We start from the raw sequence: 18,233 nt of genomic DNA, 5'->3' as shown, positions 1-18,233 counted from the left end.
CGCAAGCGGCTCGTAGAATTTGATATAGACCTAAATACAAAATTTAACTCCGCTCAGACAGGCGTCTCGTGGGAAAACAAAACATGTATTTCATCATTCTTCAAACAATGTTATCGCTCAAAATGAAATAACAAACAGTCGCGTCGCAACGCCAAACGAGCCATTGTGAACTTCTTTGTCGTTTTGTAGCGTAGCTACACACTACGCGGGTCAGAGCCGAGTTTCGCGTGGGTGTGCCCCGCCCGTTTTGCGCATGCGCGAAAGCCGCCAAATTCGAAACGACCAGTGAGAAGTCTCATACCCAATCACCTATTAATCGATACTTAAAAAATACTTAGCATGACCAGGACGCCAGTATGGCGCTTACCTTTGCGCGCACAGCGCCGCCCCATGTAGTGCCGTCCCGCCATTGTTTATGATTCCGGATTGTCGCCGCGAAAAAGCGACGACGATCGTATCCCTCTCGTGACGCGCTGCTTCTTCACATCGGCGACACCCCACTGACGTTCTAGACGGCGCAGTCGCTGCTCCTGGCTCTCTCTAGTCACCTCATCATGGTGCCGTTTAGCCGTCGCAGAGTCAAAGTCCATAGCTGCCTTGCTGTCTTTACCAGTGGCGTTCAGGGCACCTTGTGGCGACACGGTAGTACTGCTCGTGGTATCCGACTCTGGTGGTCTAAGCTTTGATGCAGGAGTATCTTCTTCAGCGCATCCCTCTCCATTGCTCTGCACTGTATCCGTTTGTTTATCGACCGCTGCGTTCGAGGCTGCCTTGTCCGCTTCATCCTCATCCATGTGCAGATCGCTGTTATCGCCGAACGCTCCTCTTCCAGCAGCTCGGGCATACGATCTCGTGCATACCGCCTGTTCGTGCCCAAAAGCGTGGCACTCATTGCATTTGGGTACACTGCAGTCACGCCGGATGTGGCCAGTCTTGTGGCAGCGCAGGCATATCGGCGCCCGCCCTGGGACGACGACGGTGGCGTTCCCGATACGCATCTGATGTGGTATGCGATCCAAGCTATCACCTTCACGAAGTATCAGCCGAACAACTCGAGTGGTCGAGTCAGCGTTTTGAAAACCACCGGTCTTCCATTTGTCGCCAAATACTTCTTTCACTCCGCCGTATACGGCAAACGCGCGTTTCAACGTATCGTTGCTGACGTTAACGCGCACCAGTGCACTTTAAGTCTTACTTCTTGCCTTTCGGGGTCAAAAAGCACGCACTTTTTTCCTTTAACAAGGATTTGCCCTAAGTCAAGTAACGTTTTCTTTGCCTCTTCAGTTCGAAAGTTGACTAACCAGACATGCGACATATATGCGCCGATACCTCCTACCTGTTCGATGACACCTGCGTCTTTCATCGGCTGGCAGAAATCTTCTATCCTGCAAGGCCTTACATTGATGTCGCAGTGAAGAACCAGCATAGTTTTTAGTCCTTCCCCGGTAGGCAGAGGTGGCAGTACAATCCTGTATTCATGAAGTGCTTCCGAAAACGATGTTCCACGGCCATCATTGGCCGTTACCACAGCTCGCGAGGAGCCAGCCATCCTGCGTCTGCACACTACGGCGTCCAGAAGCAAAATACCCACTGCGCCCCCTTGTCTATAGTGAGAATTCTTTTTTTTTCAGCATAGTATTTATTACACGCCTTTAAATTCAGGAAAGAACTATATACGTTATTTACAAAGTACTCAGTCTGTAGGCGAAAAGTCCAATTGAAACATACAACACAACACCACACAACTAGAATACGACTTATCACAACTTTACTAAAACGGTGGCAAGGAGAGACAACACATCAACAATGGCAGCCAAAGCGGTTGATAGTCACTATCTTCGTGTCTCTAAGCTGGTGCACCATCTGGCTGAAATGAGTAGCGGGGGAGACTAGAGGCTCAGCATTCCGATCCAACATACGTGTTTTCCACAGGCTGTGCAGGAGGAAAATTATGTCAAACGGTTCATGGTCATGTTCGGAGGTCATTAAGTAACGCACACTGTGGAAATTCAAAATTAAGTCTTTCTTCAGTGTTCGTTTTAGAACGTTCAAAAATAATATTGCATCTTTGCAGGCAATAAAACAGTGTTCGATGGTGTTCGAAGGCAAAACTTCGGCATGAAGTTTAAAGAAAAAATGTTTTAGTAGAAGGCGATCGAGATGGGCATTTTGCGCACCCTTTTTAAAACATTATGCCCCATACAATTAGAATAGAGTGAATGATATGATGGAGGAGGGAACAACATAGGTATCAATTCTTTGTATAAATTTTTCTGTGAAACAGACCGTGAAACAGAGATTAAGTGCTCGTAAGAAAAGCGAACTGCCGGAAAACGCACTGAATCGTAAACTTCTTTCATAAAACCAAATAATAACGGCCGTTCGGAAAAATTGGAAGAGATCACTAAGCTTGAAAAAAGGTTCACAAGGTTAGTTTGCAGAGACGCTCTGGTAATTGGATGAGAGCTCTTACGCAAAAAGAAGAAACGAGCAACTAACTGTCTGACATAGAGCTATGCCAAACTATAGTCCGCCAGCAGAAACAGGCCTGAATAGGTTATCGCGCCGCATAGGCTCAAAACTAGAGGACCATATGAACGTCGCAAACGTTCGATGAAAGCTTTGGATCTAATTTCTTGCGCAATGGAGTTCCTGTAAAACATAATTTTTTGTAGCCAGAAACATGTTACATGCCTGTGCTCGGTCAAAAATTGATAGGCGACGCGAAACAAAAGTCTGAGCAGAGTCTAGGAGCACCGGGACCCGCTCTTTCCAGTAGAGCCCGCTAGACTTGAATGCATGAAGGGGAACTCCAATGTATTTAAAGGGTACATGAGACTATTCAATTCCAGCATAATGAGTCAGCACTGCTCCCCATGAACCGAACCACAAACCAGAACTTTTGACCTATTCATTTGAGCGCCAGATACAATGCCAAACTGCTCAACGGTGGTTATAATTTTGTCAATGCTGGGTTTGTTAGTACAGAAAAACGCCAAATTATCGGCGTACGCAAGCACTTTGCCTTCATTACCAAAGGCAACATAACCACGGACATTATTGTTTCGCAGTACACTCAAACAAAGTAGCTCTAGGTAGAACGCAAAGAGTAGCGGTGACATAGGGACAGCCTTGCTTCACGGGTGATCGAATTGGCACAGGCTCTGAGAGGTGACCATTAACAATCAAGCGAGAGGAACAGTTGTAACGAAGTTACACCCGTTTAAGTACAGTTCATTCAACATTTGCACGCTCGAGAAGAGAAAACAGAAACGAATGCCGGACACGATCAAATGCCTTCGCAAAATCAATCTGGAGTAGAGCGAGCTGCTCGTAAGAGCCAGAGCAAGATTCGATAATTGTACGTGCAATATGTATGTTATTTTTTATGGAGTGTATCAGACGTGTGGCTCTCCAGCCACACGTCTGATGAGGGCCAATGAGAACCGTCATCGCATATTGTAAACGATTTGATAGTACTTTCGCAAACATTTTGTAGTCCACATTTGCCAACGTGAATGGCCTGTAGCCATCCACTGAGAGCAATTTTTCTTTATCCGTACTCCTTGTAATTAAGACTGTGTGATTCCTAGTAAAGGACTGAGGAAGGACTCCCACATCAAAACTTAAAGCGAAAATCTGCAGCAAGACAGGGCTCAGCAATGGTCTAAAAATTTTGCAAAACTCGCATGATATGCCATCAGGGCCAGGTGTTTTAAAGAGGGGTTATTGGTCAATTGCCTGTTCTATTTCTTCCAACGTGAAAGGGCCATTGATAAGAGCACAGTCATCGTCTGATAAAGGCGTTATAAGAGCTATGACGTTAGCTAGTAGGTTCGAATTAGAAGTAGCAGAAGCGTCACTGAACAGTGTCGTGTAATAGCTCACAAACACAGAGATGATCTCACACGTTTTCGTTACTAGGGTGCCATTGGACATCATTCCCGGTATCAGATTGGCAGTAGCATGACGGTACTTGTCAAGTAGAGCTTGCCGCGTAGGAGTGTCACAGTGCAAAGCACGAGTTGTACGAAATCGAACTCGGGCACCCCTGTATCTTTCAGCGTCCTGTTTTTGTGGGTAACACTTTACCCTAGTAATTTCGTCTAAATATACTCCAGGTGCCTCACATTCTAATTCATAGAGGTTATACAAACTCTTATGCAATGTCCTCTCTTGAAATTTCCTGCAAAATGACCTAACAGACCCAATTACAATAGCTATCACTTGCACCTCCTGTTTAAACAGCTCCCAAGCAGCCAATATTGGCACCATCATCATCATCATCATCAGCCTGAATATACCCACTGCAGGGCGAAGGCCTCTCCCATATTTCTCCACTTAACCTGGTTCTGTGCTAGCTGCATCCACTTGACCCCTGCGAACTTCATCACGAATATGGACAAGATAGTCAAAGTAGCCGAGGAGTTCTATACATATCTCTACAGTAGCCAAAGTAGTAAGGACCGTAACAAGATTAGCGGCAGGGAAAAACAGTCAGACGTTCCACCAGTGACGAAGGACGAGGTCAAGAAAGCGTTAGAAACTATGAAAAGGGGGAAATCGGCTGGAGAGCTAGGATCAGATAACTACAGATTTGCTAAAGGAAGGGGGGGATATCGTGCTAGAAAAACTGACCACCCTGTATACGCATGCCTGGTGTCATCGACGGTACCGGAACCATGGAAGAATGCAAACATTATCCTCATTCATAAGAAAGGGGACTCTAAGCACCTTAAAAATTACAGACCAATCAGCCTACTGTCTGTATTTACTAAGGTAATCGCTAATAGGATCAGGACAACCTTAGACTGCAATCAAGAAAAAGACCAAGCAGGCTTTCGGAAACGGTACTCTACTATCGATCATATCCATACCATCAATCAGGTGATAGAAAAATGCTCGGAATATAACTAGCCCTTATACATAGCATTCATTGATTACGAAAAAGCATTTGATTCAGTTGAAACCTCGGCGGTGATGCAGGCATTGCGAAATCAGGGGGTAGACGAGCCGTACGTGAAAGTGCATGGAAGATGTATATAGTGGCTGCACAGCAACCATAGTTCTGCATAAAGAAAGTAACAAAATTCCCATAAAGAAAGGTGTTAGGCAAGGATACACAATCTCCCCAGTACTATTCACAGCTTGCTTAGATGAAGTATTCAGAGACTTGGAATGGTTTGGTTTGGTTTGCGGGGTTTAACGTCCCAAAGCAACTCAGGCTATGAGAGACGCCGTAGTGGAGGACTCCGGAAATTTCGACCACCTGGGGTTCTTTAACGTGCACTGACATCGCACAGCACACGGGCGCCATGCTTCTCGCCTCCATCGAAAAGCTGCCGCCGAGGCCGGGATTCGATCCCGCGTCCTTGGGAACAGTAGTCGAGCGCCGTAACCACTGCGCCACCCCGGCGGGGTAGACTTGGAATGGGAGCAGTTACGGATAAGGGTAGATGGAGAATACCTCAGTAATCTGCGATTTGCTGATGACATTACCTTGCTAAGTAACTCGGGGGATGAACTGCAAATAATGATTGATGACCTAGACAGGAAACGTAGAAAGGTAGGCTTGAAAATCAATATGCTGAAGACTAAGGTAATGTTCAACAGCATCGGGAAGGAACAGCAGTTTACATTAGGTAGTGAAGTACTGGAAGCAGTAGGCGAATATGTCTACTTAGAACAGGTAGTAACCGCAGATCCGGATCATGAAAAGGAAATAAGAAGAATAATAAGATTGGGATGGAGCGCATTTGGCAAGCAGTCGCAGATTATGACTAGCAGCTTACCGGTCAAGAGGAAAATGTACAACAGTTGCATCTTACCTGTATTCACCTATGGGGCTGAAACGTGGAGGCTAACCAAGTGAGTTCTACTTAAGTTGAGGACAACCCAGAGGGCTATGGAACGAAAAATGGTAGGGGTAACATTAAGAGATAGGAAGCGTGCAGAGTGGGTCAGAGAAATAACTCAAGTTACCGACATTCTAGTGGAAATTGAGAAGAAAAAATGGGCATGGGCAGGACATGTAGTGCGATGAGAGGATAACCGATGGTGGCTTAGGATAGCAAACTGGATTCCAAGGGAAGGAAAGCGTAGCAGGGGGCGGCATAAAGTTAGGTGGGCGGATGATGTTAATATTGGCATGACACCTGTCAAACACACTTTCAGTTGTGACCGTCTCCGAAAGGCAAACTCCTGGTCATTTACAAGCAAAGAATTTAGAATGATAGCGGCATTCCGCGATTGACAGATACAACGCCTTTCCTTTCTACATGTAGACGAATTATGGAATGCCGGTGAACTTTGATGTCTTCAATGAAATGCTGGTTGTGTTCGGCAAGGCAGGGGGCGGCATAAAGTTAGGTGGGCGGATGATGTTAATATTGGCATGACACCTGTCAAACACACTTTCAGTTGTGACCGTCTCCGAAAGGCAAACTCCTGGTCATTTACAAGCAAAGAATTTAGAATGATAGCGGCATTCCGCGATTGACAGATACAACGCCTTTCCTTTCTACATGTAGACGAATTATGGAATGCCGGTGAACTTTGATGTCTTCAATGAAATGCTGGTTGTGTTCGGCAAGGGGCGCGCGATGTACCGTCACGACAAGACGCTTTAAGCGGCCGCGAGAGAGGCCCGGAACACTGAATCTTCCCAGAACGAGAAGAACGCCTAGCGAAAAGACGTCGCCAGGAAGCTCAACGACGTGCTATGGCCGCCGCTAAAAAACAGCAACAGCAGCCGGAGGAAAGTGAGGAAGAGGACAAGGAGGATGAAGAAAGTGATTCCAAGACTTGTCGGTGCACTGAACACATGATAAAACTCAGTGAAAGTGAAAACTCAGCACCAAGCATAACCGTAGCTTTACACTACGTATATTCAGGCATAGCAGAGCTATGCCACAGCCATTTTTTTATTAACCAATATTCGCAGTGTTGCCCCTAATCGAGATGAGTTATGCAGCTTAATATCTTCGTCGTTCGGTGTTGGTACGCGGAAACGTGGTGGCACAGTCAGGTGTCAGCATTCCTTGTGTGCACATAGGACAAAAGGGGCTTGTCACAACGAACTATTTGCGCTTGCTAGGTGAACAGCATCAACGGAGGCCGTTGGAATGGCAGACGTACGAAAGGGAGACGCACCCGTTGGGAGGGGGTCATTTCGGCAACAATAGCAATGGTGAAGGCCTCTAACGGTCACTTATCGATACAGCGAAATGATGACTTTAATATAACGTTGTCATCCGTGGCTCTGGGGTGACCAGGTGCACAGTGCCAACGCGTAGGCGACCCAGGGGGGTTACAAAGGAAAGCGTTGAAAGGATCGGGTGTTTGTTTGTTTGTTGTTCCCTCTCTGTGTGAGAGCGGGACCTGGATTCGGCAGGCTCGGGTCACTATCGTCTGTATGTTCTGACTCAGATTGCTTTTTCTTTTTGCTTGTATATGTGTTTCGGGCAAAAGTTGTTAGTTCTAGGAATGTCGAAAGGGGTGCAGTAAGTAGCAGATGACCAACCGTTGTGATTCTTGCTGCACTTGACCAGCATTCAGATGTGGACTGGACCCGGAGGCATTAAAACTGATCCCCAGGGCCTAGTCGAGGGTTCTGTGCTATGGCTTAACTCGTCATCTTCGGCTATACCGAGCTAGCCAAATCCGTGTGTTACCCAACCTTTGCATAAACCTCAGTTAACCTCTTCGTTTATCCCATCAGACGTCGCCTTCCATTGTCGTCGCCTTTGGCATCACCATCTTTGACAACACCTAAAATTTACTGTCGTCTTCCAACGTCAATCTTTTAACTGAAACTTGGGTTAATGCAAACATTCGCGACTCTGAAATTCTGCATTCTCTATCTGGGTTTCATATTTTCCGCAGAGAGAGAGAGAAAGAGAACGAATAGAATAGAAAGGCAGGGAGGTTAACTAGGCAATGCCCAGTAGGCTACCCTACACGTGGGGAGGGAAACAAAGGGAGGAAAAGGAAAGAAAGAGAAAAGGGGAAAGAGGTAGAGAGCTGACACTTAAAGTCTTGAACTCAACCCGCAAAGACAGAATCGACGGCTCGCGTGGTGGTGGTGTACTCATCACCGCAAAATCTGAATGGCATTGTTCTCGCTTAGATGTTCCATCCCCGCTTGAAATGTTATGGCTGCTCTGCACGGCAACTTCCCAGATGTCATTATTGTTATATGCTACTGTCCGCCCAGCAGCGACAGCATTTTTGGACCCATCTTTCATAAAGCACTGCGTACCATAGCAACGACACTCTTAAACACACCCATCATGCTTTTTGATGACTTCAACTTTCCATCAAGAAATTGGTCTGATACCGCGTCAACATTAACCAAATCCACGCCATCAAGCGAATTCCTAAACACGTGTCTTACCTTCGGTTTAACACAGCTAGATGCCCCTCCCACTTGTGCCACAGATAACTCTCCCAATATTTTGAACCTGGTTGTAAATACTCATCCTGATGAATTTACCTCGATAACATGTATATATATATATATATATATATATATATATATATATATATATATATATATATATATATATATATATATATATAAGCATGGCCTCAGCGATCATTCAGCAGTCCACTCTACATTTTCTTGTAGCATGCTACACCACAAACGCAATAAAAAGTCAATTACCCTCTATGATTTTTAGGTTGTCAGCTCGCGAAAAAAAACGCGTGTGTGTGTGTGTGTGCGTGCGTGTGTGTGTGTGTGTGTGTGTGTGTGCGTGTGTGTGTGTGTGTGTGTGTGTGTGTGTGTGTGTGTGTGTGTGTGTGTGTGTGTGTGTGTGTGTGTGTGTGTGTGTGTGTGTGTGTGTGTGTGTGTGTGTGTGTGTGTGTGTGTGTGTGTGTGTGTGTGTGTGTGTGTGTGTGTGTGTGTGTGTGTGTGTGTGTGTGTGTGTGTGTGTGTGTGTGTGTGTGTGTGTGTGTGTGTGTGTGTGTGTGTGTGTGTGTGTGTGTGTGTGTGTGTGTGTGTGTGTGTGTGTGTGTGTGTGTGTGTGTGTGTGTGTGTGTGTGTGTGTGTGTGTGTGTGTGCGCGCGTTGAAATATAGTTACACTGTTAAACTTCGACAAATTTTTAACCGCACAGACGCCTAAAAAACCGTCTGCCAATGTACTCAGCTGCAACGTGTTGAACTGCATTGAATGCATGACAGTTTGGCGAAAGTAACTGGAATTTAGCCCGTAAACGTGCACATAATATTTTTATACACTGCTGCACAATAAAAAAAAATTACGAGGGGCTTTAGCGACTAAAGTAATAAAAGGCGAAAGCCTGAGTGCCGCATTCTGCTACGCAACTGGCACTAATTAGTAGTCAATTAATTAATCAGTCGTTAAGTAGGTAATTAATTACTCGGATAATTAATATTTGATCACTGAATTACCTAATTAGTCATCAATTAGCGATTAGTTAGTCATCAATTAGTAATTGATCATTGATTCAAATATGACCATATAAGGAACACATTCGCGCATACTGTGATGGTGCTCTGTGATTGGTCGAGACCTCTGTGACGTCATCCCTCCTCGGCCAATCAGAGCCAACGAAAAAGCGGGACACATTTTGTCCACGACAGCATGAGCCATTAAAGGCTTTCGTCTTAAAAACCAGACACCCTTTATCTGCAAATAGCAGCTTTTTTCCGCCTGATAACCCTGATAATTCCCGCGTAAATGAACTTCAGAAAGTCCTAAGTAAATCCTTAGAAGTGATAGCCTCAGAGATACAGCACTTCGAAGGAACGCTGTCAGACATACCTCTACTTGTCGAAGGGTCCATCGCATACGACGATGTTTGGGCAGCGGATAAACTGCACTTGGGATTTCATTGCCGCCGCAGCCCTCAGCTGTCACACCGCCGACTGCGCCCGTGACCAAGGAGCGCAAAATTATATTTTAGTTCACCACTCACATCCCACATCACCACTCGCATCTAAACAAGTCCATCGAACGCGCATAGACTGCGGCGGATTAACGTATCTCCCTAAATGGTCACGGGTTAAATTCTCATCTCACCCCAATTCTCTTTTCAGCGCCATTAATTTACTTCACATTCTTTCACATTCACGCCATGATGAAGGGCGGGCACGTACTGTGTTATTGAGGTTTACCAGAGAGACTAGAACTAGGAGTAGGTTCAGTTCAGTTCAGTCGTTCAGTCGTGTCCGACTCCTCGTGACCCTATGGACAATATCACGCCACGCTTTCCGGTCTCTCACTATCTTCCTAATATCACATAACTTCATCTGCAGCGCCTCGAGGATGCCATCTAACCATCGCGTTCGCTGCCTACCCCTTCTCCGGTGACCCTCAACCTTTCCCAACATCAAATCTTTCTCCAGCGACTCCTCTCGTCTCATCAGATGACCAAAGTATCTGAGCTTTAACTTTAGAATTTGATCCTCCAATGAGCAGTCAGGGTTTTGTGGTCGACAATGTCGACTGATTTGATCTTCTGGCCGTCCAAGGAACTCTCAAGATTCTCCGCCAGCACCACAATTCAAACGCGTCAATTCTTCGGCGGTCAGCCTTCTTCACAGTCCAACTCTCGCATCCATACATCACAACTGGAAATACCATAGCACGAGTTATACGGATCTTGGTTGGCAGACTAATGTCTCTGCTCTTTACTAGGCGGTCAAGGCTAGCCATGACTCTCTTTCCCAGAAGTAGGCGTCTCCTAATTTCATGGCTGCAGTCTCCTTCCGGAGTTATCTTGGAGCCCAAGAAGAGAAAATCTGTCACAGCTTCCACTTCTTGTCCCTTGATGCTCCAGGAGTTGATGGGGCAAGACGCCATGATCTTTGTCTTTTTAATGTTCAGTTTAAGCCCAAACTTCTCACTCTCTTCTTGTACGCGCATCAGAAGTCTCTTAAGTCCCACTTCACTTTCTGCCATTAAAGTGGTATCATCCGCATATCTCAGGTTGTTGATACGTTTCCCAGCAATCTTCACTCCAGCTGCAGACTCGTCCAGACCGGCCTTCCTCATGATGCACTCAGCATATAGGTTAAATAGGCAGGGCGACAGTATGCAGCCTTGTATCACTCCTTTCTCAATCGGAAACCAACCAGTAAGACCATGCCCAGTTCTGACTGTGGCCTCTTGCCCTTCATACAGGTTTCTGAGGAGATAGATGAGATGATTTGGAACTCCCATCTCTTGGAGAGCTTGCCACAATCTGCTGTGATCTACGCAGTCAAACGCTTTCGCATAATCAATAAAGCAGAAGTAGATGGGTTTTTGGAACTCCCTTGCTTTTTCCATGATCCAGCGAAGGTTGGCAATCTGGTCTCTAGTTCATCTGCCCTTGCGAAACCCAGCTTGCACGTCCGGAAGCTCCCGATCCACATACTGCTGCAGCCTACCTAGGAGGATTTTCAACATCACCTTGCTAGCATGCAAAATAAGCGCGATATGCGGTAGTTGGAACAATCTTTGGCACTGCCTTTCTTTGGAATATAGGGATGTAAACTGACCTCCTCCAATCCTTTGGCCACTGCACGGTTGTCCAAATTTGCTGAGGTAATGTATACAGAACGTTAACAGCGTCGTCATGGTTGAGGTTTTGAAGCAACTCTGCTGGAATGCCATCAATTTCGCTAGCTTTGTTCTTAGCAAGGCTGGCTAAGGCCCATTCAACTTCTCTCTTCAGGATGCCCGGCTCGAGATCAGTAATCACAGCCGTCTTATGTTGGGTTTGCATATCCGGGTCCTTCTTGTACAGTTCTTCTGTGTATTCCTGCCACCTCTTCTTTATCTCTGAGGCTTTCTTGAGGTCCCTGCCTCGTTTGTCCTTTATCACGCCCAGCTTAGCACAGAAGCTTCCTTTGATATCTTTGATTGTCTTATACAGAGCTCTTGTGTTCCTCAATTGGCTGTTCTCCTCAACTGCTTGGCACTGTATGTTCAGGAAGGCATTCTTATCTCTTCTTGCGATTTTCTGAAAATCCGCATTGAGAGCCTTGTACCTTTCTTTTTCCCCAATAACTTTTGCCATCCTCCTTTCCTCAGCTATTTGCAAAGCCTCTTCAGATAACCAGTTTGCTTTCTTGCATTTCTTTTGCTTTGGAACTACCTTAGTAGCAACTTCTTGTATTATATCACGCACATCAGTCCACATCTCTTCAGGCTCTCTGTCTTCTAGATCTAGTTCTTGAAATCGATTCCTCACTTCAACAACATATTCTGATGGAATTTGATCCAGGTCATACCTGAAAGGCCTTCTAGTTTTCTGCGTTTTCCTCAATCGAAGCTTAAATTTGGCAACAAGAAGCTGATGATCGGTGTCACAATCGGCCCCAGGCCTTGTTTTTACTGCTTGTATAGCGCTTCTCCATCTCTGCCGGCAAAGAATATAATCAATCTGATTCCTGTACAGACCGTCCGGTGAAGTCCATGTGTACAGGCGCCTCTTGTGCTGTTGAAAATGAGTATTCGCTATGGTCAGGTTATTTTCTTGACAAAACTCTACTAGCATCTGCCTAGCTTCATTTGCCTCACTGAGACCGAACTTGCCTGTAATTCCGAATATTTCTTCACTCCCCACCTTAGCATTCCAGTCTCCAATGAGAAAAAGGACGTCTGATGAGGGAGTGCGGTCTAAAAGGCATTGCAGGTCAGCATAAAATCTCTCAACGTCTGCTTCTTCAGCAGTAGTGGTTGGTGCATAGACTTGTGTAACTGTTATGTTGAAAGGCTGACCTTGGATCCGAAGAGAAATCATTCGGTAGTTTTTGGGGTTGTACCCTAGCACTGCTTCGCCCATTCTTCTGTTTACTATGAGAGCGACCCCATTCCTTCTCCTGGAGTCGTGCCCACAATAAAATACATAATGGTCGCCGGAATTAAATTCTCCCATTCCGGTCCACTTGAGCTCTCTGATACCCAAGATATCAATGTTCAATCTGTCCATTTCTCGCTTGACGACATCCAGTTTACCTTGCGTCATAGATCTTAAATTCCATGTTGCTATGTGATATATCTCCTTGCAACATCGGACTTTCCGGTCGCTTCCCGACACATCCGCAACTGAGCGTCCTTTTGGTTTTAGCCCAGCCGCTTCATTCGTCCTAGAGCTACTAGAAATCGCCCTTTGTTCATCCCCAGTAACATGTGGGACGCCTTCCAACCTGGGGGCTCATCTTCCGGCGCCATATCATTAATGCTATTGTGACTGGTCATAGGGTTTTCTTGGCAGGAAATACTGGAGTGGGTTGCCATTACATTCTCCAGTGAATCACATTTTGTCAGAACTCTTTGCCGTGACCTGTCTATCTTGGGTGGCCCTACACAGCAGAGCTCACGACTTCATCGAGTTTCGCAAGCCCCTCCGCCACGACAAGGCAGTGATCCATGAAGGAGTAGGTACCCTTATCCATAAGGATCTAGCTGGTAATATTGTAACGGGTATTGCGCCGAACGTCCAGGCAACGCCCTGAGCCTAGAAGACTGCCGAAGTCCGAGAGCGGTCCGAGCAGCAGTCTGAGCGCGGTTCCAGGCAACCCACTTCGTCGTCTACGCCAACTAGCAACCACTTCATCGTCTACGTCAACTAGCCACTGATTGTCTCCGCTTCGTCGTCGACTATAGTTTGTATCACTGCCCCCCTCCTCTGTAGCATCGACTCGATGCGACGCGGTGCTACTAGGAAGAAGTCAGCGAAAGGGTGCACTAAAGTGTCACAAGGGCCCAGCGGCGTTGACGAAAAGTTCAGTCATGTACGATCATGATAGGGCTTCAGCCGAACCACGTGCACGACTTCAGGACGCTGTGGCCTTCGGGATGAAGCTGAAGCTACGGGAACAACGGCGTAGGTGACTTCACTGATACGGCGAACAATCTCGTAAGAGCCGAAGTATCGGCGCAGTAATTTTTCAGATAGGCCGCGATGACGAACAGGTGTCCAAACCCAGACGAGGTCGCCCGGCTCGTAAGTGACGATTCTTCGGCTGAGGTTATACCGAGCAGCGTCATTCGCCTGTTGTCGGTGGATTCTGAGGCGTGCTAGTTGCCGCGCTTCCTCAGCACGCTGAACAAAGATGTCGGCGTCAAGTTCGGCGTCAGAGCCGCAAGAAGGACTAACTGGCATCATGGCATCCAACGACGTGCTCACTTGGCGACCTAAGACAAGTTGGAACGGGGTCAGTCGTGTCGACTCTTGAGTGGCGGTATTGTACGCGAAAGTTATATAGGGCAAAATCGCATCCCAGGTGCGATGTTCTGCGTCCACATACATAGAAATCATGTCGGTGATGGTGCGATTGAGGCGCTCCACCAGCCCGTTGGTCTGAGGGTGATACGCCGTCGCACGTCGATGGCTAGTGTGAGAGTCATGACCAACCGGATTAGGCGAGCCGTAAGAGCTGTTCCACGGTCAGTGATTACCACGGTGGGGGCGCCATGACGCAGGACAATGTTATGAACGAAAAATTGAGCAATTTCGGCTGCCGTACCTTTAACAAGGGACGCGGTCTCTGCGTACCGTGGTAGGTAGTCTGTCGCGACGACTACCCAACGGTTGCCAGACGAGGAAGATCCATGCCCACTTGATGGAAAGGGGTCTTCGGCGGAGCAATAGGCTGAAGAAATCCAGTGGGTTTCAATGGCGGAGACTTGCGACGTTGACAGTCACGACATGAGCGTACATAAGCCCGCACCGATGGGAGTAACCTGGGCCAATAATACTTTTGACGAATTCGTGCAAGTGTACGGCTCACCCCCAGGTGGCCGGCGGTGGGTTCATCATGACAGGCACTCAATATATCTCGGCGCAACTCGGAGGGCACAACAAGGAGAAACGTCTCTTCACTGTTAGCGAAATTTCGCTTGTAGAGCACGTTACCACGCAGAGTGAACGTTTGAAGCCCACGATGAAAAACACGGGGAATACGGGCGTCGACGCCCTGCAGATAGTCGACGAGTGACGCTAACTCTGGGTCCATTCTCTGCAGCTGTGCCATTTGGGTTGTACTAATAGCCCCCAGAAAGTGAAAATCATCGGCCGTTTCTTCTGGACATATGGCGATGGGCGAGTGCGACAGACAGTCAGCATCCTGATGCTTCCGCCCTGATTTGTATACGACTGTTACGTCATACTCTTGTAATCTAAGGCTCCATCTAGCCAATCGTCCTGAGGGGTCTCTGAGGCTCGCGAGCCAGCATAATGAATGGTGGTCGCTTATAACGCGGAAAGGTCGGCCGTAGAGGTATGGTCGGAACTTGGTGAGGGCCCATATTACCGCCAGACATTCTTTCTCAGTTGTTAGATAGTTGGTTTCGGAGCGGGTAAGTGTTCGGCTCGCGTAAGCGATGACCCGTTCTGCACCGTCTTGCCACTGAATTAGTACTGCACCAACCCCAACGTTGCTGGCATCAGTGTGAACGTCAGTTGCGGCGTTTTCGTCAAAATGGCCCAGTATCGGAGGATTCTGTAGGCGGCTGCGAAGCTCAAGGAAAGCGGCCTCTTGTTCACTTCCCCACAGGAACGGCGTGTCATCTCGAATCAGTGTGATTAGCGGTTCTGCAATGTGCGAAAAGTCTCGTACAAAGCGTCTGTAATAGGAGCACGAACCTAAGAACCATCGAACCGCGTTCTTGTCAGTAGGGTGCGGAAAACCAGAAACGGCAGCTGTCTTTTCAGGGTCAGGGCGAACACCTTTTGCGTGTTCGCCCTTTGCTTTTAACACAAGGCGTAACCTTTCTAGGTGTTGGTCGAAGGTGGTCGAAAATATGACGACATCGTCCAGGTAAACCAAACACGACTGCCACTTCAAACCGGACAGAACGGTGTCCATCATGCGTTGGAACGTGGCCGGTGCCGAACATAGGCCGAACGGTAGCACCTTAAACTCATACAAGCCATCGGGTGTCACGAAAGCCGTCTTCTCCCGGTCTCTCTCATCCACTTCTATTATCCAGTACCCACTTTTTAGGTCTAGCGACGAGAAGTATCGTGCATCTCGCAGTCGATCGAGTGCATCGTCTATGCGGGGAAGTGGGTAAACGTCCTTTTTAGTGACGAGATTAAGTTTTCTGTAATCGACACAGAACCGCAGAGTATTGTCCTTCTTTCTGACGAGAACAACCGGCGAAGCCCACGGGCTTGTAGACGGCTGAATGACATCGTCGGAAAGCATTTCGGTGACCTGTCTCTGAATCGCTGCTCGTTCCGTTGGAGAAACGCGGTATGGGCATTGGCATACGGGGCGCGTGGTCTCGTCTGTTATTATACGGTGCTTGGCGACCGGAGTTCGGCCCCCTTTGGAAGACGTTGCGAAGCAGTCTGCAAAATCTGCCAAGACAGCCGAAAGAAGATCCTTCTGAGCCGGCGATAACTCGGTGTTTATTTCGACAGGTGGCAGAACGTGACGAGGTCCAGTGTCGTCTTGAAGGGCTTCTTCCACGGTGCACAAATGTGGACACTCCGCGACGTCTTGTAGGAAGGAGATTACCGTGCCTTTGACGAGGTGCTGAAATTCGTTCGAAAAGTTGGTGAGCAGAACGGTAGTGCAGCCATCCCGTAGGTGGACGAGGCCTCGGGCAACAATGAGACCCCTCTCAAGCAGCAGCGGGATATGACCCTCCGCCATGCCCTCAAAGTCATGAAATAGGTCATTCTGCACGCGCATTACGACACTGCACCGTGGTGGCACCGTGACATCATCCTCCACAATACGCAGAGCATGGCTACAGGGATCACGGGTGTCTAAGCGTGCCACTGCCCGTTTGGTCGAGAATGTGACTCGTGCCTCGTGTAGGTCGATGGCAGCACCGTTTGCCAGCAGAAAGTCGAGCCCCAGAATCAAATCTCTCGAACATTCGCGCAAGACAACGAATTCCCCAACATAGACGAAACCGCGGATGCCAATTCGGGCTGTGCACCTTCCGGCCGGGCTAAGGAGGTGACCTCCAGCCATGCGAATGCTAGGGCCCAACCATGGCGTCACAACTTTGCTCAATTCCTGGGCGAGGGCGTGGCTAATCACTGAATAGTCTGCACCGGTGTCAAGTAACGCGATCGTGTTAGTTCCGTCATGCATACCCTCCTTAGCAATCTCCTGCAGGATGACGAACGCATGGATTTCCTAAATCATTCTCTTAAACGGCCCCGTCCATCTACATTCCCTGAAGCAACTGCTGCATCCTCTTCTGTCCCTCCCGAGAAGCGCGCTAACGTAGCTTAAGAATGGCAGGGAACAATCACATACACATTGTACAGTGGAATAGCAGAAACCTGCGTACCAATCGAACACTATTTATCCAATGGCTCCTGACTTTACCCTCGCAGCCCCACGTCATTCTCATTCAAGAATCGCGTGCTCTTAAAGGTATTCCGGGCAACCGTGCCCTGCATGCAGCGCATGACAGCGACTGTGCCCCATTAGTGAGCACTTATATTCGTCGGGACATCCGATTTGAGGCCATTGAAGTCCCCAGTCGTCTTGAACGTCACCTTATTGCATTTACACTGTATTCTGATCACTCATCTCGCCCTTTATCCATTCTAAATTTTTATAACCCTCCTACAGAGTACACGCTTTTCAAACCGCTAATGCACTTTACTTCAAGATTGTTTCGAGACTCCGACTTCTTGATAGGTGGGGATTTTAATGCCCCGCACGTTATCTGGGGTTACCCACACACCTTCCGACCTGGCCGTATACTCAACGACGCATTAAACGGAGCTCAATTAACTGTTTATAACACCCCAAACTCCATTACCCGGGAAGGTTACAGGAACCAACAATACACCATGCCAGACCTCACAGTGGGCCGCGGACTGCGAGAGGTCACCTGGCAAGTTACAGACGAAAAATTGCTCAGCGACCATTACATTATTAACATCACTGCCCCTAGCCGTACCCGTCCGCGTAAACGTAAAATTTCCCACACAAACTGGAATACCTTTCGCACTATACGCGACACCTCTCATACTACTGGCAGTCTTCAGAGCTGGACAAAAGCACTCAAACATGCTCAGAAACAAGCTACGCAGGAGAGTTCCACTTCAGCCCCGTCAGATAATCCGGACCCTTACCTTGTACGCATCTGGAAGAGGCGGAAACGACTCTTGCGCACTCTTCGCACTCAGCCCAACAATGCTCGCCTCTCCGACCGAGTCACCGAATTGACGCGACAGGTTAAAGAACACTGCGTTACACTTGACACCAATCAATGGAACAAAATTTGTAACACCATTA

At 47.6% G+C, this 18,233-nt stretch overlaps 1 pseudogene; it reads right to left on the bottom strand.

The window, feature by feature from the left end:
• Window positions 1-413: 413 nt before the first annotated feature.
• On the bottom strand, window positions 414-1,549 carry LOC146190191 (uncharacterized; annotated as a pseudogene).
• Window positions 1,550-18,233: the final 16,684 nt, after the last annotated feature.

Source organism: Amblyomma maculatum, chromosome 5 (genome assembly GCF_055883805.1).
Source record: "Amblyomma maculatum isolate TAMU_Amacu chromosome 5, ASM5588380v1, whole genome shotgun sequence".
Taxonomy (NCBI): Eukaryota; Metazoa; Arthropoda; class Arachnida; order Ixodida; family Ixodidae; genus Amblyomma; species Amblyomma maculatum.
The sequence above is the reverse complement of the archived record's forward strand: the minus strand, read 5'-3'. Positions and strand labels throughout refer to the sequence as shown.